Source organism: Anser brachyrhynchus (assembly GCF_964034855.1).
Source record: "Anser brachyrhynchus genome assembly, chromosome: 2".
Taxonomy (NCBI): domain Eukaryota; kingdom Metazoa; phylum Chordata; class Aves; order Anseriformes; family Anatidae; genus Anser; species Anser brachyrhynchus.
The window spans coordinates 142,443,987-142,465,824 of NC_137695.1; the positions used below are offsets into that span (position 1 = coordinate 142,443,987).

Genomic DNA, 21,838 nt, shown 5'->3' on the forward strand with positions numbered 1-21,838 from the left:
ACAGCAATAGGGCAGGGGGTCCACCCCCATTTGGGGTGTCTTACCCCTATACCTCTCCTTCAGGCCCTGCAGGGAGTCGCTCCACCAGTCTATCTCCTGCTCACACTCCCTGATAGCCCTCAACCTTTCCACCTCCTCCTTGAGTCCTGCCACCAGGCGGACCAGGTCATCCACCTGCTCGCACGTCACACACACAATCTCTCTGCCTCCCTCAGATGCCAGCAACAGGCTCAGACACTCCTTGCATCCAGAGACCTGAACTGCTGTATTTTTGAGCAGGCAGGCAGTCTGGGAAGTTACAGACTTTCTAGAGAGAGCACTTTGCCTGGTGTAGACCATTGCAGCGTAGCTAGTGGTTGACAGCCGTTAGAGGAGTAGTTCATATGGGCGGGAGGGAACGATCTGCCCTCTCTGCCCTCCCTGTGCAAACTGCCACACCACTCCCTCCTGATGCACCACGCCCTGGTCACCATGGTCCTGGTCACTCGCGCTCCCTAGGGGCTGCTTTTGAACGGCCGGGGAGGGGATGCTGCTGGCTCCCCTGTGCCTCGTCAGCCTCCCTCGTGAGGGCTTCCGGGTCCTGGTGGCTCCCTCGAGTGGCCTCGATGCCGGAAAAAATGGCCTGCCTGTCCCAATCCCCCACTCCGCTGCAGAACGCGTCTGCCCCAGAGCCGATCGCCTTGGCAAGTGAAGACAGGCTGAGGGAGTTGGGGTTGTTTATTCTGGAGAAGAGAAGGCTCTGGGGAGACCTTATAGCAGCCTTTAAGTACCTAAAGGGGGCCTACAGGAGGGGTGGGAGGGACTCTTTGTCAGGGAGTGTAGTGACAGGACAAGGGTGAATAGTTTTAAACTAAAAGCGGGTAGATATAGATTAGATATAAGGAAGAAATTCTTTACTCAGAGGGTGACGAAGCATTGGAACAGTTTGCAACAGAAATTGTGTTTGCCCCATCCCTGGATGTGTTGAAGGCCAGGCTGGATGGGGCTTTGAGCAACCTGGTGTAGTGGGAGGTGTTCGTGCCTATGGAATTGGTGCTGAAACTAAATGATCCTTAACTGTCCCTTCCAAGACAAACCATTTTATGATTTTGTAAATTAATATTATGTCCATGTTCTCCAAACATTAGCCTATATAAAATTTTGTGGCATACCTCAGCTAAGAAGTAAACTTAGCCCAGTACTTTACTGATTATTTCATAACTCATACGTAAGTATTAATCTCATGAACTTTGGTGCTTATGTTATAACTATAAAATTCTTCTTTTTAGCCTGAAATCACTACCCAGACATAGCCCAGACCTGACTGCATCATCTGGTGCTTTAGTGGGTATGTGAGGAGAGAGCGCCAGGAATGAATCTGCTCCTTCAACAAATGCACCCGGAGTAGATGAACACACTTTCCACTGCAAGCTAGTTATAATTATTTGTGAATGTTACCTGAAATAAACATATTTTTCAACAGTGTTCATGAATCTCCATAAACATCTGCAATACATATGGATTAGCTTATGAATGTCAAAAAAAGGAAAAAGCAACTTCAAGGGAGGTTTATAATGGAAAATATTTTCACTCCTTAAGTGACAGGTCGTGACTAATGCCCTGTGAATTAATATGAGCCAATCTACCTACAATTTTCTGTGTGACCTACAATGGTCACACAGAAAAAAGAAATAATTCTCCCATTATGTCATTTAAATGTGTTTCCTGTGTTTAGATTCTGCAAGACCGTTACAAAGTAAATTATAAAAGTCAGTGGTTTTGTATAAGGACAAGATGTGGTTTTTGTTGGATTTGTTTGTTGTTTGTTTGTTTTTGTATAAAAAAATAGCCACTTAAGAGAAGGGATGTTCATTTAATATATAAATTAAGAAAGATTCTGCTCTAGGTCTAGCCCTTTGTGACAGCGTAATTCCTATTGTAACATAAAAGAAAAGGAAGTACATTTTATCTATGTCTTTCTAGAAGCAGATAAGTTTATTATTGCTTTTTATTTATATACCACCCCACAAACAGCTTCTCCCAAATATCTGAGTTTATTTTCCTTAGCAATCATATTTGTTCATGATTACTCATGTCCTTATCTGACTTAGCTGGTTATGTGTCATCTATATTAAATAATCTCAATTCCCATTAATATCAGCAAGATGTAAAAATAAAAGCCAATAGCGAATTCTTTTTTTCTAGTATAGTAAGGATAAAAATCAGTTTTTACTGTCAGACTTTGGTAACTTACTGAGCAAAATTTATAAAGGAATCTCCTCAGATTAATGTTCTTCCTTTAATGTTGCTTAACATAATACAGAAAATGACTGCAGAGAAATACTTTTTCTAGCTGTTTATGTCAACTGACAGAAAGCAGAACACAAACTTTGTCAATAATGCAAAGAATTCCTAGCCAGGTCCTCTGAAATTTTAACCTTTTCTAAAAATCTTATTAGTGACAATCAAATAGTCTGACATCTATTAATGTAGACATTCAGCACAAAGTAAACTCTCAGAAATATTTGGGATTATTATTTTGCTTGTAAACCTTTAGCTGATTGTCTGTCTTGCAACATTGTATAGAGCAGGTAAAAATGAGACTTCAGTTGAATAAAATAACGTTTTTATGAGGAAGATCAAAACAACAAAGATATTTACTTTTTTCTTTTTTTTTAACAGAAATTGTATCATTAATAATTTTGTTAAGTTTTTCCTTGATGTTGCTTTTTCCTTTACTCTTTCTGTTTTTCATTTAGCATTTGCAATTTTCTCTAACTGCATAATTAACTAAGTAAAAATGAAAGCACATTACTAGTTTAATTTTATATCTAGTAAGACATTTAGGCACCTGCATCCTAAACACTGAATGTACGAGAGCATAGCCTTGGGAACAATGTTTGAACTCAGAATATGAGCTGGTGTTCTAGCACTTGGAAGAGGGCACTTATTATTTATTAGAAAATAGTCCAGTACAGAAATACATTTCATTCCTTTGTGATGTAGGTAGACTTAGGTAGTCTGAATCATGAGCTGAAAAGGTATGCTCTTCTGTACTTGGCATCAGGAATCCAAATATATTATTTTTATAAAAGACATCCAGAAATATTGTTCAAAAGCTGTGATCAGACTTCATATATTTTATTATACGCCAAACCTGTGTTGACACCTTTCTGATCATTATAAATCATCACAGTGAAGACAACACTTAAACATGAAGTATAAGACCTCAGTTATCTTTTCAAGCAGGAAAGCATTCAGTCCTCAACCTTCTGTCCAACAACTTACCAACACAGAAGAGAGACTGAGTAAGATTCTTAAACATGTCTTCTTAAAACATTGGAAAAAATTAAGGAGTGCATGGTTTTGAATAGTAAATTATGAGAGATGTTATTTCAGTTTAGAAACATTTTATTATTATTATTATTAATTAGAAACATGTATTTCCCTAGTAAGGAGAAACACAGAACAATAAGAATTTGTTTAAATGAAGAAAGACCGTGAGAGTATCACTTGTCCTTTCATGTGATCCTATACGAAATCCTGGATCCATGACAGTCACTAGCTTTAGCTGTTGTATTTTCTAAATACACTCTATATGTTAATCTATAGTTTAAAATGTCCTAAAATCACATGAGGGATTTTAAAGCCAACGACTAGTGTTTATTGGCACTTCTGTTTAAGAGATGCTTGTAATGAGTCTTAAGTGTATTCTGAACATTAAACTTTAATGCTTCTGGCAAAAAAGTATGTAATAAACATGATACTTTCTGCTTTATCTGAAACACTTCTTTTAGCTGTTAATAATATCCTTTTGTAAAAATTATTACTTCTATGTTTCCTTTTCATGCCGATCTTAGTAACTGCATACTGTGACATGCAATTGTGGAGGTTTTTATTGAACAGCAAGTACTTGAAAAAGGGAAACCAAACATGGACTGTATTGCTTGCTTTGACAGCCAGAAAGTTTAGGATAGAAACTCAACAATATCACAACTTTTCTTTTTCTCTCTTTTTTTTTTTTTTTAATGGTCATATAAAGTCTCTGAATTGGTTTCTGTGTCTCTCTGTGTAGTTGTTTTCAGACACAATTTTAGCTGCTTCTCTTCTCACTGATGTTTAATCATATGCTTGATAAAGTTAAATTTTGGGTCTAAACCTTTGTTTCAAACTGCATTTCTATTGCACTGTCAAATACAAGAAGCATTATCTCACGTAACAAAAGTTAACTGAGAATTAAGCAAACTGCTTAGCAGAGGCCCAATACTATTGCAGTGCATGCTTTGAACTCAACCCCTCTCTGGTCACAGAGCTATCCCTACTTCACAGAAGATGGATTGAGAGACAGGCTGTGGCTTTTCTTTCAATTCGGAATTCGGACAGAGAGCAGCAGAGTAAGATGATGACCAATTTTCTCCTAAATAATAGGTAGCAGGAGCAATTCTTCCTGGGAGACTCCACGTGCTGGGGCAGCGACAGGAAGTCAGAACATGTGGTTTTATACAGCAACTGCCTGACTCAAGAGAGAAGACTGGTAGTCTCAAGAGAGATTCTTGGAAGACTCAAGAGTCCAACAGAGTGGATTAAACAGGACAAAACTTAGCCTATTTTTTGTTGTTGTTCTTATCAGATCATAAACTGGAAGGTTTGGAAAATTCAATACCTGATGAAACAGCAACAAGTTTGAGAGATAAAAAAGACTGTTTTAAGAAGCTCCTCAGGCAAGAAATATTAGAAATGTTGGGGAAAACAAACAAACAAACAAACAAGAAAATCTTTTCCTATAGCATTCTTAACCAAGATATTGCACAGTAAAGAAACTGGTATAGTTCATATGCAAGAAGAATCCAAATGAGCAACCTGGTCTAGTGGAAGGTGTCCCTTCCCATAGCAAGGGGGTTGGAACTAGATGATCTTAAGGTCCCTTCTAACTCGAACAATTCTATGATTCTATGAAATATTAAGGTATGGTAAGCACTGGAATGTTTGGAAGCTATTTCATTGAACTTGAAAATTGAACTTGAACTATGATCTTGTCACTAGAAGTGAATTTCTCACACATAAAATTCTGGTAATCCAAAGTAAAGAGGAAGGATAACTTTCTGCATCTGTATCCAGAGACTAGAGATGTATTTTATTTCTTTAGACAGAAAAATACTGGTAATAACAATAACCAAAACCAGTAAGTATCCACATTACTGGAACCCTAGCAACCTTGTCACTTTTGTTCTGGAATTCTTTTTCATTTTAGTTTATGTCTGTAAATTACACAAACCACATTCCAGTTTTAAAAAGCAGCAAGCCTCATAACCATTATGAAAAGACACATGTTCAACTTGCCAAAAATGTCTGTTTATTTCTGAATGAACATCTAACTTGTTTTAGCTGAAATCAGTTGCCAAGCTCCAGCTGATTTTAGGGGAAGTAGAATTACGATTGCTGCAGAATTCCAACATAAACACATACATACTATACATGCATCTGCATACACCCTTATGTGAAAATAACCTTGGGGTCATAAAAAATCAAGGATGTGTCTTGATTTCTAGTGCAAATCTGGAACAAGAGCTGAAATCAAACTTCTGGAGCCATCACAAGATACCTCAAATGCTCTTCTTCCACATATCAGTGTTTCCAAGAGCATAACCTGCAGAAACTTGCAGAGGCCTCCCAAGTTAACACACTTAATACTCCAAAACTGTTTCTCCTTAATTCCAAATTATTGTTATAAGAATTGTTATAAGCATGTTTCATGAATTGGGCTCAAATGCAAGGTGCAAATGGAAACTTTATTTCCAGGTAGCATTTGTCACTTCCACTTTCAGGCTTCTGTGTAGCTCAACACAAAGACATACTTTACAGGCTCCTTGTTCTGCGAAGAGCAACTGAATGGATTCACAAGGACCTGTGACCCAGAAAGTCCTGGGACTACCAGCTGCAAAGGTCCAGACTCCCAGGTCCTCCAAGGTTAGCAAGCTCTTGGCTCAAATTCAGCCTGGACAGACATGAAGCTAGGAGTTTTGAAGCTCATGGGAGCCATAGCATCCAAGTGCCAAGGTTTCAGGGTCAGCTTTGACTCCTAGGCACTCCAGTTCCTCTGCACCCTGGGATCTCAGGGAATCCAAGACCTGTGGCACAAAGCCAGCTCAAATTGGCTGTCTCTGAGCCAGGATTGCATTTCCTTTCACAGATAATTACAAATAATAGTTCCTGATCAAACAGAAACTATATTGGAATCTTCTTGAAACTACCTGAGCAGCAGAATAAGAACTGGAAAGTAATCTATAACAAATTATCAAAAGAAAAGAAAATAGTTATAATAAATAAAAAGAGTACAAAGAAGAAAGAAACAAGTCATCTAGGTGATGAAAAAGAAGTAGAAAATTATAGGTAATCTCAGGTAGGTAATATAGATATGGTTCTAAAACTGAATAATTTTTTGTTTTTGTTTTCCATATAATTATATGGAAACTGGGGGGGTGAGGTGGGGGGTGGGGGTGGGAAGGGCAGATGGTTATTTAACATGAGGTTGTAGAAGGGGAATATTCTACCACCAATTAAAAATAATCTCCAAGCATTTTGACAAAGGCAAGATGTTCCCCAAATCCCCAATTAAAACTCTAATGCAATTTTTACATTAACTTAAATTTAAGAAATATATATATTTATACATTTATCAGTTTAGTAGAGTAGCCACAACATATTTTCGTTCAAATGGGGACTGAACAAGTCCCCATTTCACCTCCTCAAACATGGAGGTGAAATCCAATATTTTACTTTGTATGTTGAAACCAAAATCTGGCTTAAAGTACCCCTGAGATAGTTTTGATATCCCCATGGTTTTGAGTTCAGACACTCTTGATTAAAAAAATTAAATAAAAAATCATGATTTCTGTACTATTCTTTACACATTCTTCTTGGAGATAGCATACTGAGCTAGATGTAGCTCTGATTTGACTCCATACAGCTGCTGTCATATTTCTGATTGTTAAGAATAGAAAAGAAAAGAATAGAATAGTTCAGTTGGAAGGACCCTGCAAAGATCATCAAGTCCAACTGCCTGACCACTTCAGGGCTAACCAAAAGTTAAACCATATTGATGAAGGCATTGTTCAAATGTCTCTTGAGCACTGACAGGCATGGGACATCAACCATCACTCTAGAAATTCTGTCCCAGTGTTTGACCACCCTCACATTAGATTTTTTTTCCTGATGTCCAGTTTCAACCTCCCCTGGTGCAGCTTTGTGCCATTCCCCAATATCCTATCATCAGTTACCAAGGAGAAGACACAGGCACTTCTCTCTCCACTTCCCCTCCCCAAGAAGCTGAACAATGAAGTTGCCTCTTGGCCTTCTCTTCTCCAGACTAGACAAACCAGTCGTCATCAGGCTCTCCCCATAGGACATCCCTTCCAACCCTTTTACCAGCTTTGTTTTCCCCCTCTGGATGCATTAAAGTACCTTAACTATCCTTTTTATATTGTGGAGCCTAGAAATGCACACAATACTCATGAATAGACTGCACCAATGCTAAACACAGTGGGATAATCACCTCTTTTGATTGGCTGGATACGTTGTATTTAATGCATACCAAAATGTGGTTTGCCCACTTGGCTGCCAGTGTCTACTGCTGACTCACGTTGAGCCTACTGTTATATGGAGGAACTATTTGTGAAAGAAGAAAGATGGTCCAAATAGCTGTTAATTTTACCTCAGTAGTACCTTTAGTTGGTAAACTATTAAAATTCAGAGATAATTGGAGAAGTGTAACAATGGTGAACAAAGAGAATGTGCTTTTTCATATATCCTACACAGCTGTCATTTTTTCCACATACGAAATGCAATGAAAGTAATTCACCTTGAATTCCCTAACTCTGCAATATTTTAGTAGATAACAATGATAAAAATAATGATACCAGTACAATGTTAATGATTTGTTAAGGAAATGGCAAAAGACACGAAGCACTTGGTTGAACTAAAAGGAAAATGTGAAGCATTAATGGAATTCTTAATAGTTTGATGTGGATACCAACTTTATCTGGTACTGTTCTTAGTGAGTTACACACAAACACACAAAGAATTTTAATTAATTTTACTGATGTCTAAACATTAAGACATATTATAGACGGACAAATCTCTAGATTAAAGCATCTGACAGGAAGAAGAGGATGATTCTGAAAATGGAACAACAAAGGAGAGAAATATAAATGTCTGTTCTTAGACTCATGATGTCATGTGTCTGCTAGAAAAGCATTATGTTGTCTCTATTAGTGAAAGTTTTCTAGACAAATAAGATCATAGGGACAGGAATAATTAGTGTAATTCTGAACATCCGCAATCAGATTAATATAAGCAAGTACAGAAAAGTGCTTACTAGAAGCATGGAGGACTACACTGAAAGAATTTAATTTTTTTGTTTGTTTGCTAAGTATTTTCCTTGTTAAAAAAAAAAAAAAAAAGAAAAAAAAAGTATGCTTGTTCTCTATAAAAAGATCCATGCTTCCTATCTTTAAACTCTTGTTTCCTGTTCACAATATATCTTCCAGTTGATCTTCCAGTTGTTCAGAATATTCAGCAGAGCTACTCTGCTCTGTGTGTGTTCATGTCTTACTGCTATATAACCTCCTAATAGGTGAGGCCAACTGCATCCTGGGCTGCGTCAACAGAGGCATGACCTGTTGAGGTCAAGGGAGGTGATTGTCCTCCTCTACTCTGCCCTTGTGAGCGCTTGGAGTGCTGCGTCCAGGTCTGAAGCCCCCAGAACAAGAAAGTTGTGGATCTGTTAAGGCAGGTCCAGAGGAGGGCCAGGAAGATGCTCAGAGGGCTGGAGCACCTCTCCTATGAAGAAAGGCTGAGAGAGCTAGGAGCTGTTCAGCCTACAGAAGAGAAGGCTCCAGGGTGACCTCACTGTGGCCCTTCCGTACTTAAAGCAGACTTACAAAAAAGATGGTGAGCGACTCTTGCTCAGTCAGATAATGACAGCACAAGGGGGAAAGGTTTTAAACTAAAAGAGGAGAGATTTAGATTAGAGATTAGGAGGAAATTCTTCACTCAGAGGGTGGTGAGGCACTGAAACAGGTTGCCCAGAGAGTCTGTGGATGCCCCGTCCCTGAAGGTGTTCAAGACCACGTTAGATGAGGCCCTGAGCAACCTGATCTAGTGGGTGGCATCCCTGCCTATGGCAGGGTGATTGGAACTAGATGATCTTTAAGGTCCCTTCCAACCCGAGCCATTATATGGTTCTATAATTCTGTGTGATGAATAGGAAAATCAAGATTTAAATGACTATTAATTTCTCCAAATCTGAGAGATGAACAATAGCACTTAATCACAGGAGACAGCTACACTAAACTTAAACTAAAATTGTGTTACTAAGAGCTAGAACTTGTTCTCAAAGAAATAGAGGTCAGTATTAGTATGATGAATAATACTACCTGCATTACAAATAAAATTATTAGTGCTTACATCAGAGCTATTATATGGCTCAATTTTCACTATAACCAGGAAAAACAAAAACAAAACAAAAAATGATGACGACAACAACAACAAAAAACTACACATATTTTCTGAAAGAATTGTTTAACCACAAAGACATCCATATTATTTCTGATGACTTTAACATTGTGCCAACTTTCAAACAGATCAGCCTGTGTTGGAGAGGTTCCTTTTCACATTTGTAACACAGTTAGCTAAAGTTATTTCTGAAGCCAATGTATGCAGATTCCATGGCAGTAAATAATAAACAAAATATGATAACATGATTCTTCCCAAATATATAGTCTGTTATTTGAAATTGCAAATGTTTAGATTCTCATTCAATATTCTTCTGCTCGAGCACTCATGAATTCCTGGATGCGACATAATCCTTTCTTCATCTGATTACCAAATAGTATGCACAATTAACACAGTTTAGGTATTTCTGGATCATAATTGGAAGGTAAAAAGGTTTATATGTATATGAAAAATTTTCTTATACTAAATGAAGCTAAAGTATTCCACAGCCTCCTTTGTGTTGAAATAAGAGGAAACTCACTTTTTCAGACCCTGCCTAGCATGGTGAGTCTCTGAAAGAAAAGTAGGCCTCACCAGAATTTAGACTACCATCATACAAAAGCTCCTCTGTAGTAACTATCAAAATCTCCTGTGCTAGTAATGATTATTAGTTCAGACTGTATTCACAACCACAGTCTCAATTCTCACCATAGTCCCTAATACCAGGCAACATAAATATCTTTGAATGCCTTCATAAGGAATTTTCTAGCTGCCTTCATTTAAGTCCTTATGGGTATCGTCCAAAGAAAGAACCATGCATCTGGCTATGATGGCTATGGGCAACAAATGCAAAACATAAGTAGAAGCAAAATGGAAAACAAACATGCATTGAAGTTAGTGGCAATTTAATCAAGAATCTGCTCGGAGCCATATTTTTCAGGCATAATAACATTGTTACTTGGAATTTTCTTATCTTTCCTTCTTCCTACAGAAAATTTAATGTGCTTCCTACTCAGCATTTGTATAGTGTCTGTCCTGCTGATGTTTCTTACATGTATACCAATTTATTGTTTGAGCTTATGTGTTTTTAATAGTTAATTTCTTTACATGCTCTGTAATAGAGATAACAGCAGCTTGACATAACAAGCTGGCTTTTCCAAACTAGAAGACACTGGGAAAAAACTGTAAATCAAACAAAAGTTTGCTATTCTAAATATTTGTATGAACATAGCTTTCAAAGACCTACAGTAGAAACCACATGGAAACATATGAAGAGACAACTAAAATTGTATACAGTATAGTAAATGTGTTAAATTTGGAAATATGCACATAGTAGTTGTATAGAAAAGCTCAATCCTGTTCTTTATGTATCTGAAAACTACACAATCTGTGGACAAATATGCAGCAACATCAGTTTTACTCATAAAATATCAGTTAGATACCCATATTGTCATAGTTATTTGTTCTGCAGTGAATGATGTTTTGCTTGGGAACCAAAATAAAAAATCTCAATGAAGCAACACAAGAAGAACATTGAGGAATTTGGCCCAAAGCTCTGCCTAGAGACAAATCCCTTTTGAAAATATTCATATTTTGTAACCATTATACAACAAGTTCATCTCTGCTATTATTCCACTACCTCTGCTAGAGCTCTGCTACCACAAACTTGATCTAAATTGGATCCTTTTGGTGACTTTTACAGTGAAAATTAATCTTACTCATCAGTTCAAGTTTTGCTTTCAGCTTGCCAGTGTAAAACGTGGAAGCAACTCTATTGATGGGATATGTACTGGAAGGAGGCAACTTCCCAAAAGCCTGCAGCAGACCAGTGCCTGGTCCTGTCCTTCAACTCTGCTGCAGGTCTCCAGGACAGCCTGGGACATGGAAGTGCATGGCCTACTGCAGTCAAAGCAAATGTATCCCAAAAGTAAATAGACCAAGGTATTAGCTGAGCATACACATATGTATGAATTAAATTTACCTTAGGCACATATATAACAGATTCATTCACAAATTCCAGGCTAGTAGAGAGTTCAAAGGTCCTGATAAATGTCTGCTTTTGCCCTTATAAAGATTAGAAGCAAAGCAAAACAAAACAAAATAAACAAACAAAAACAACCAACCAAAACGATGGAAAATTCTATAATTTACATGCTGGATAACAATGTGGAACTCTGTTGCCTTTCTTGACTTATCAATCTCAAGACTACCATACATGCTATCTTACAGGTCTAATCTTCAAAAGAAGTTGTTTTTGAAGCTCCTAAGAGATGAGCATAGCAATTTGTGTGCTCTGATTGCTACCCATCTTTGAAAATTTAATCTACATACAGATTTTCAACAACACTGAACATCCACCACATTTTTCACCTAACATACATGTTCTGAATGCACATGATGCTCTTAAAATAGTTCTAAACCTCAAAGAACATATATTAAAAGGAAAACAAATTATAAAGTGCTTCAAAACTACAGCAAAACTGTGTGATTTTCCTATTGGTGATTAAACAAAGAGATGTAATGTACATTCTTTATGTCAAACAATACTGGGTCTATACATTTCTTCAATCATTTGGATAAGTTCTTAGTATGACTCATGTAAGGCAGCACATGTTCTATATTTTACCTGTGATCACATTTAACCCCAATGGGGGAGTGATATTGTTGCTAATAAATTGTAGAGGACATTTTAAGGCATTTTCAACAATTTTCATATTTTTACTTTCCATGTTAAAAACTTAGGAGTTAATGCTGTTAGATAGGTTTCCATATCTTTTCTACACTAATGGGAAGCAACGGACTGTAACACAGCAATTTTTTATTTTTTTTTCAGTTCAAGAAAGGTTTTTACTTGCTAAGATGAGGAAATGGCTCTCTTCATTTGGCTCACAGAAGTTGATGTCAAACTGTTTGGCTTTTACATGAATGGTGCTGAGGATAAACTGCTCCACAGTATGACCACCCCTCTGCACGTCAGGTCGTAGAATCATAGAATCAATCAGATCTTGTGACAAGGGATTGTTTCTTAAGAAAGAAAAAAAAAAAAAGAAAAAAAAAAAGGCCTTGAAAATTGAGTGAGAAAATTAATTGGTGTGCATGAACACAATAGTTCTGGCTGGCCTGGTTTTCATTCAGGTGAGGTGGGTAAGTTTGTCCAGGCAGATCATAGCAAACGAGGCAAGAACAACTAGGAACCAGCTATACAGGAAGTCTTCCATATAACAGCAGTAGCTACCCACCAACATTTTTATATTAGCATAATGGATAAGAAGACCGAGGACATTACACCCCCAAATAAGAAAAAAATATTTAAGTTTGAGCACCCCAAAAATTTGTTTTGGTTTGCACAAGAGCTAACTAAACTCATGGTTTCACTGCTCAAAGCAGCACCTCTGGATGAAAAACCTGTTTTCTATGTTTCTACAACATGGTTTAAATTTTGTTTCAATGTGTTTTCTTTTTGTTATTTGAAAAGCTGCAACTCTCAGCAATGAGACCTCTAGTTTGGCACCCTGAAACACAGGTTTTGAAAACAATTTTTTTTTTTTTTTGTTGAATGAGGTATTGGTGACCACGAGCATCCAGATGCCTTGCTGATTTATATCAAAACCATTCTACTCACTTAGTTTTATTGTTGGCTATACTTGGATTTCTCAAGTATCAGAAATACCTTTTGTACATTTTGGATTTTCCAGTAGATAATGAAAACAAAATGAATGCCATCACCAAAACTTCTGATTGCTGTGAAGCTTTTTTTTTTTTTTTTTTTTTTTCACTGATGTCTGTAAAACATGTTGAATACAGGCTATAGAAGTAAGGACATTTGCTGCCATTGTTTAAGAAATGAATGCAAGACTTTAAAGAAAGCATGGAGTCTCCGTCAATAGTAAAGAGAGTTATTATAGATAAATGCACTGAACATATGTCCTGAACACCACTTCTTTCATAATGCCAGAAACGAAATCAGCAGTGTTTGAAATGAGGCTCTGACTCCACTGAAATTGCTTGAAGTTCTGCCTTTGACATCACTATAGCTCAAATTTCATTGTATATGCTTTATATATACATCAGAAAACATAAGTAAACTGTTGTTCATAATTTGAAACATAATCATTATGTTAACAATTTCTAATCAAGTTTGTCAGTAACTTGGTAAACTTCGTTCCAAGCAAAAAGTCCTTGAAATACTTATTGTAATTGCATTTCACCTGTGTTAACAACCTATGTGTTCCTGCTCCATTACATGTTTTGTTTAATCTATATTATTTAGTTGTGATGAATAGTGAAGGACAAGTGTTTTAATTTTATTTTATTTTTTATCTGTTATATGAAATTAAAATAACTATCAAAAACCTTCATTACTTGCTTAGAGATAGGAATACAACACAACTTTTGGATTTAAGGATTGGGCATACTATTTTATTATGTATACAAAAGAAATCCCAGAGGAAGATGTTAACAGTCAAATTTTGTTTGTAATGAACATCTTTAATAAACAATCACTTTGCAAAAAAGCACAATATGAAAGAATCACAGATATCTGAATTTCATCATTTGTTAGCAAAGATAACACAAGCAGAAAAACATAAGAAATTTAAAAATTCTAGAAAGAAGAGAGAGAATTAATGCGGAGGAACACTCCACCACTCAAGTGGTTCTTCTCATTTTTAAAAATTTATCTCATCACCTGCACAGTAAGCTTTTTTTGTAATCAAGTTGCAGCATAGAAACACAAAAGTACTTGGGCTTGGTGACTGGCATACAGTATTAATAGGCACCATCATCAGAAGATGCCAGAAGGATGACAAACACCCCTATCAGCCAAGACAAGCATGCTCCTTTGAGTTCAGAAGAAAAGAGCTCCTAGCTTTCTGATCATCTCTGTGACATCCAGATAGGCATTTCATGTATGTTACTACACATGAATCAAGGCACTATTACCATACCTTCAATACGGATCTACTTGTTTGTTCCACCACAGAATTATAGGAACTTTCTCTTAAGCAGTTTGACATTGCTTTTTTTTTCTTTTTTTTTTCCTTTTTTTTTTTTTTGTCCTTTAGCATGAGCTAAATTAGCCAGCTAAAAATATTTTTCTTAATTAAACCAAAAACCAGGGCAGTAGAAGAAAAGTTACAAACAGTTCTCTTTGAACTCAGATGTCTCTAGTTCAGTGGGAACAGTTTGCATAATCTTTTCTATATCAACAACATTCCACATGCATATTCTCTCTATCTTCTTCACACACACACACACACAGACACAGACACAGACACAGACACAGACACACACAGAAAAAGGAACTGCAGAAGCAACTGTTTCCAGATAAACAGGAGAACACCAATACAGTGCATCCCTTTTCTAACATTTTAGCTGTGCCTGGACATAGATATTACATTTAGGCTTCTCCTTCATATCCCAAGATAATACTGGAACTTCATTCTACTTTCACTTAAGTCTGTGCTAAAGCAACCACTTTGTAGCAGTCTGCTGATACTCTATCAGAAGGAAAATGTTTTCCAGTGACATTTCCTTCAGTTTATGAAAAAGCTTTTTTTTTTTTTTTTTTTTTTAATAAAAGGAAGATTAATTTATATATAAATACATAGATAAAAGCAAGTCAGATGACATTACTCGGTCAAGAATTCTAACCTTTTGTCTGAAAACTACAAAATTTTGATTTGGATATATTCCCTTCTAACACGTTGCTACCTTTACCTGAGGTTTCAAGCCTTCCAATTAAAAGGTTTCTAACTAGACTACCTCTGCCATGAAGCAATTCTATCTCAAAGAAATGCCCAAATAATCTGCTAAAAACTTCAACAAAAAGGATTTTACTATTTTAATTATAAAATAAACCAATACATTTTCTGTCTGGCTTCAGCATAAGAAACCTTAAAAACTCAAATGGCCCCTGAAAATACAGGCCACATAGAAACCAAAACTAGGTTTAAATTCAGATAGTCTTCCACATCAGTTTCAGGCTTTCCTTTTCAACGGAAATCTTCCTTCTTTTTTGGTGTTTTGGGGGACTGGAAAGAGCAATACAGAAAAAATCTTACAGGCAAAGTTGCAGTTGTGTTCTTTTTGATATGAACAAAAATGGAAATGCTCAAAATATCATTATTAAATTGTTGTCATGGCATGTGCATCCCACTTTCAGGCCTGGGTAGTGCTGAGAGAAGACTTTGCACATAATAAAGCCTGTACACACAATCCTGTCCTCAAATGAGCAACAAAAAAATTGTTTTTGAAGTTTGTCTGCTTCTCATGGACTGGGCTTGAGCCTTCTTTCAGCTGCAGCAGATTGACATTGGCATTGTTCCACTGATACCATTGACACTATTTCTGATTTACACTGTTGTTCCAGGTCTTTCTAAAAGTGTGGGTTTTGTTTTTGTTTATTTTTGTTATTTTTGTGTGTGTGTGTGTGTGTGTGTGTGTGTGTGTGTGTGTGTTACAAAATGTCATTGCATGTGGCATTACCTGGTATCTTTCTAGGCATGTGAAGGGAAGAAGTGGCTAGGAATAGAGACTGTACTATCATCTCTGTCCTTGATGTGGTACCCCACAAATTTATGCTGACACAATGCAGGGATTGTACAGCATATTGTGAGGCAGTACACCATCTGTTTTCTGCCTCTGCTCTTCTATAAATAACAGATTTCAGTCTCCATGGGTGCCAGGCTAGCATTTTGCAACATACCCCTCCAGCCCTTTAAAATTCCTCCTTGGCCCTCTGGGAATTTCCTGTTCTGCCAAGAAATCTTGTCTGGACAGAACTGAGGTCTGTCCCTTACCATTAAGAACAAAAAGGCAGAGATGTGTTGAAGTACTTGGCTCCTGAGAGCCTGCACCAAGAAGTGGACCCAGAACTTCTGCTGCCCCTGGAAGCTCTGTGGGGAGGAAGGGGCAAGGAATCAGCTTCAGCTGGGTGGACCTGAGGTTGGGAAATGCCCTTTCCTGGACAAGAATCGAGCTCACACTTTACCACTGATTCACTCTGAGCAGCATTAGGCCAAGCTACTCAGGAACTCATTAACATCACACTCCGGGTGAGAGTCAAGAGACCATTTTTTCCAAGTTTGTAGTCCTCTTGAGACTATTTAATGATAATGGCTTTATTTTGTGGAATGTGTTGAAAACCTCCTTTGGGTTTAGGTTCCCATAGGATATTGTTTTTTCTAGTCATACTTTTTGGTAAGGGGCTCATGGTAGCAACACCTGGAAAACACGTGATAGCAATACCAGACTAAGCCTAATGGAAGAAAAAACAAAATTAATATCTACTCTGTTAGAAAAATCACCAAGCAATTCTGACTTAGAATGTGGAGCTGCCTCACAATATAAAGCTTGTATTGCATTATGAGTAATATTCTAAAAATAATCTTGCTGCAGCTTGCTTATAGCCTTTCAGAATGATTTTACTATGGAAGTGAAAACATGACAGCATTTAAAACCACACTGACCTAACTAACATTGAGGGCAGTCAGCTTGAAAATTAAGAAGAATACAAATGGAAAATTTACCCTAAAACACATTTCCAGTGTTCCATCATACTGAGTTACAGCCCAGAAAAAAAGAACCAATGCTAATTCTAGTGTCAGTGAATCAAAAAATTTCAGTGGTAATTTCAGGAGATTTCTGTGATCTTGGTAGTGAAATAATGAATGAAAATATTGAAGTAGTCTTTAAAAATGCATGAAAAAGGAAAAGATGTAACGCTTTGGTTCATATTTTACACATCAAGAGTCCATGGCATATCTTCATGCCCAAAACAGTGTGACAATTTCAGTCTTGCTCAATTCTGCTTCTAGGAAATACCCCATGGGGTCAGTGGTCAAATAACTAAATGTTTTGAAGATGTGTAAGAGTGCTAAGTTGTTTTCTTTTTTCTTTTTCTTTTTTCTTTTTCTTTTTCTTTTTCTTTTTCTTTTTCTTTTTCTTTTTCTTTTTCTTTTTCTTTTTCTTTTTCTTTTTCTTTTTCTTTTTCTTTTTCTTTTTCTTTTTCTTTTTCTTTTTCTTTTTCTTTTTCTTTTTCTTTTTCTTTTCTTTTTCTTTTTCTTTTTCTTTTTCTTTTTCTTTTTCTTTTTCTTTTTCTTTTTCTTTTTCTTTTTCTTTTTCTTTTTCTTTTTTAATACTGGATCAAGAAACATTTTAGTTGTTGTTGTTTCTACAACCCATAGTACAGTTTTTTTGCAGGGAGCACTGCAAGGCACTGTGGTAGAAGATAACAAATGGTGCTTTTTTTTGGCTTGTTGGTTTAGCATTAAAGAAATATAATCAAGCATCCTAGCTCTAAGAACCCAAATTACAGAAAAATCTTTGTTATTTCTGTCTTTGTTAAATTTTATAATTCCTTTTAGTGTTGGTCCATCCATTGCACTTCAAAAGTCAATATGTAAATACATTGCACAAACACTTAAATACAAAGTTTATTAATTCCCTGTATAAATAACAAGTATACTTTAATAATGTTTTTAAGACTTATCGGTGGCCTGTACAGCATGTGCTGTCATGGTAATCTTTCATTGACAAAAAAAGATATCTAAGATCATACGATTCCCTATGTGAACTGTGCAGGAACTATAATTCCTCTTTTTGATGCATTGAATTATGGTGACATTGTTCTCTATACGAAGGCTACTCTATGAAGTCTCTGGAATTTCCATCTTCATCTACTTATTCAAAAGCATAAAACACGTGTGCTGGTGTAGAGTAACAGAGCAATTCCCACTCAGTTCTACCTTCTGTTGAAGTTCAGCATTACTGAAACGTAACTAAATGTTTGTGATAACACTCCCCAACAGTGAAATTGTATAAATTTATTTAATGGGGTAAAAAACTTTTTGTGGAAAGAGTACCATCAACTCAAAACATGCTTTCAGGATTGAGTCCTTAGATCTTGCCAAAATCTATAGTTGACATGTCTGGGCAAATGCTTTTCTAGTATTTCTGCACTCTAGCTCATACAAACTCTCTGAGGTACTTGCTTGATGTTAGTAAATTGTTTTTTTTTCACCTAGTGGTCAAATACATGCATCAAATGCAAACATCACCTCTGAAACTCTCATTGATGGTAGTGAAAGAATTGTCATGAGAGTAACATGTTGGTGACCATACGCCCGGTCACAAATGGCATTCTGCTTCTACTTAGCATTTCAGCCTGGGGTAGTTAGCATTTCAGATATCTTAATAACCAGCAAAACTCGGAGACTTCACAGTTTCCTTATTAAAACTTGCTGCTGAACATCTCCCTTGCCACCTCTTCTTGCTCTTGTATTCTTAAGTTTAAAAAGATATATTTTCTAGTATTAAAAAAAAAAAAAAGAAAAAGTTTTATTTAAAATAAAATCTTCCACAACTATGATGATTTATTTCTTAATCCAACTATATTACTCCTGAAATATATAGTATCTGATATGATATTATTAAATAGTATTAGTATTAGTATATAGTATTATGATCTTTATGGGGTCATGCAGCCAGTAAATAGTTTAGAGCTGCATTGCTTCAAAGCATTTTACTAAACATGCTGTACACCAGTGCAATTTTTCAGACTTTTCTGTCACTTCAGGACAAGTTATCCTATTGTGTATGTTTTATTGACATGTTTTTTACCTTGGGCAGCACAGAAATTTATGGATTACAACAGCAACCTTCACTCTTTCTGTCAGTATTCTAAAGAATCCCTCTATCAACTTCAAATATGCAGGCTTCTTGTTCTGAAGTGTCATCCCCAACTCCCATCTCCTCTATATCCCTCACAATCTTTTGGAAAGTTGACTCCTGCCATCTTTCTGTAACTGATACCTGATGGTCCTTTACACTTTCCCTGATATAATAGTCAATGGTTACAAGTTCTTTTTCCATTCTTTGGGAGTTACCTGTGCCATAAATATTTTATGGCATTCAAAGCCATAAAAAAGCAATTAAAAAAACTGTATATATTTGTATTTCATTTACAGATTACCTGACCCACAAACTCATCACATATATTTTACGTGATTTACCCAAGCATTATATTTTGTCTTTAGAGAGGACTACATACATAGGCAATGAGATGCAAGAATTTTGCTAGTGGGGCGAAAGGCAGAGGTTTAACTAATGCACTGGCTCCATATTGGTGGAATGTGAAACAAAGCCAGCTTTCTCAGCAAGACTCAGTTTCTGAGGATCTGAAATCAACTCATTCAACGGAATACCTCTTGGGTGCAGAGTCATGTAATAGAACTTTGTACAGTGACTGGCACAGTGCTTCATCAAGCAGATCAAACTATAAAAAATTATCTTTTACCAATGATTATTGAATTTATTTTGCTGTAATAATCCTTCACCTTAAATGCTAACTGTCTAGTGCTTGGCAAAGCCATCTTGTGCAGTATTACTCCCTATATAAGAAGATAAATGATGTCAGCTTCCCTGCATAGAAGTCCTGTACCTGTAACAGGTAAAAATAATTCTTAAGGAAACGACATGAAGCCAGGGGGCAACATAGTTGAGTTATACTAATGTCATGGAGGTAAATGATGTCAGAGGAATATACAGAAGGACATTTAAGGCCTGAGCTGGAATTCTTGGAAAAGCCAAGAGACTGAACTGGATCATTCAAGAAAAATGTGAAGAGAAACAACCTTAATCATCACTTCTGAAGTTAACAGGCTATAGTGATAAAGAATTGTGCAGTCTGTATCTCCTCGTTACAAAAATAGTAACACAAAAACTTTCTAACTGAGCATTGATGGCCTTTCCCATTAACAGGATAGAAGTAATGCAGGAAAGATAGGTGGACCTTAACCGTTACTCTCTACTATTGTAAGTCACACACACAGTGAAGTATGAAGTCTTAGCCAAGGAACAAAGGGAAATAGTTCATTCAGGAAGAGATTAAGTCATTTCTTTGAGCAATTCTCCCTTTAAGCAGATCCTCAGCATTCCAGGCACAGCACCAAAGGCATCATGGTTTGGGGGCTGCCCATTACTGTGTTGACTTGCTGATGTGGCCTAGAAGGCCACAGGAATTTCCTGATGAATTAAGACTGTAGAGGGTAAATATTTAACTATGACGCATATAAATATACTCAGTACTTAATGGCAGTGATCCTAAATCCTCACTTTGGCTACTTTTATCTACATATGAATGCCCAATTTTCAAATGCTCTAGCAGTCTTCATTGAGTTCTCTGGTGTTGGAGGAGACTTCAGAGGATCAGGTGTTATATAAAGTGTTTCTATGAGATTTCAGAACTATCAGACCATCTCTAAATAGATTTTCCACAGAAAATATTAGTTTTTGAGAAGATAATTATCTGAAAATCCTTTTCCTCCTGCACACAAATACATGACTCAGAACAGAAAAGAGAAAAGCATGTGAATAACCATATTATTCACCCTCTCTGTTACCCACGTACTGAGCTGATGAGAGAATTTTTTAAAAGGGGAGTATATTTAATACTGTTCTCTTTCCTACAAAAGACTTTTGCACGAAAACTGAAACTCCCAGAAGATGGTTATTGCTAAAGCTATTTGAAGATGAATGTAAGAAAGTGAAAATCAGCACATTTAAGTAGAGCTATAGGTGGTTTAATCCAAGCTGAAAATTCATTCAATTCAATGCTCAGAAAAATTACAAGATCAACATTTAAAACACTATTTTCCCCTAAATCTGCATTATGCAAGACCATATTTGCAGACAAGATTCAGAAAGAAAAATAAACTTTTATAAACATCATCTGACAACTTTAAAACATCCATAAATAATATGAACCAAAGGGCAGGCAAGCCTACCATTACCACACAGATAGACGTAAAATCTTCTTTGGAGGTTGTATTAGGACTTATGCTTTGATTTGTGTGCATATTTAAAATGTGTTCTAAGGATTTGGAGTGTATAAAAAGGTCAAATGTTAAACTATATCTCAAAATAGTAAATTTACACATTGAGAATTTATTTATTTATTTATTTATTTATTTATTTTTTCCCACAGTCAGAAAGTAAGAAAATAATTCTGAAGGCTGGAAAGTCTTTAAGAATGGCTGACAGTTTGTTGTAACATTTAAAATAGGGGGCAGGTGCACCCAAATTATGCCAGTGCTTTTGTCTGTAAAACCTCCAGGAGGTGGAAACTAAAAGCCTGGCCTCCAAAATGATGTGATCCCTAAGGCAGAAGTTTCATAACATAGGTACTATCTTTCAAGAAAATCCTCTGGCAAACAGATAGCCTTTAAAGGAAATTTGGTTGTAAAAGTAGGCAGGATCAGTCTGGTATTATTGGCCTGCAGCAGAAATAGATTTTAGATTCAAAAATGATTAGCACCAATTTGATCATTTGTGCTGCAGTGTGAAAGGAGCTGTGTTGTTAAAAAGA

General features: G+C 36.4%; 1 protein-coding gene and 1 long non-coding RNA gene across 5 annotated transcripts in view; one reads left to right on the top strand and one right to left on the bottom strand.

Moving 5' to 3' along the window:
• ANGPT1 (angiopoietin 1) overlaps positions 1–21,838 on the bottom strand; it is a 210,174-nt gene that overhangs the window by 150,948 nt on the left and 37,388 nt on the right. The gene's annotated exons all lie outside the window — the stretch shown is intronic.
• LOC308189433 lies at positions 546–11,599 on the top strand. Its single transcript, XR_013946367.1, has 2 exons — positions 546–683; positions 1,269–11,599. It is a non-coding gene; the product is annotated as an uncharacterized lncRNA (long non-coding RNA).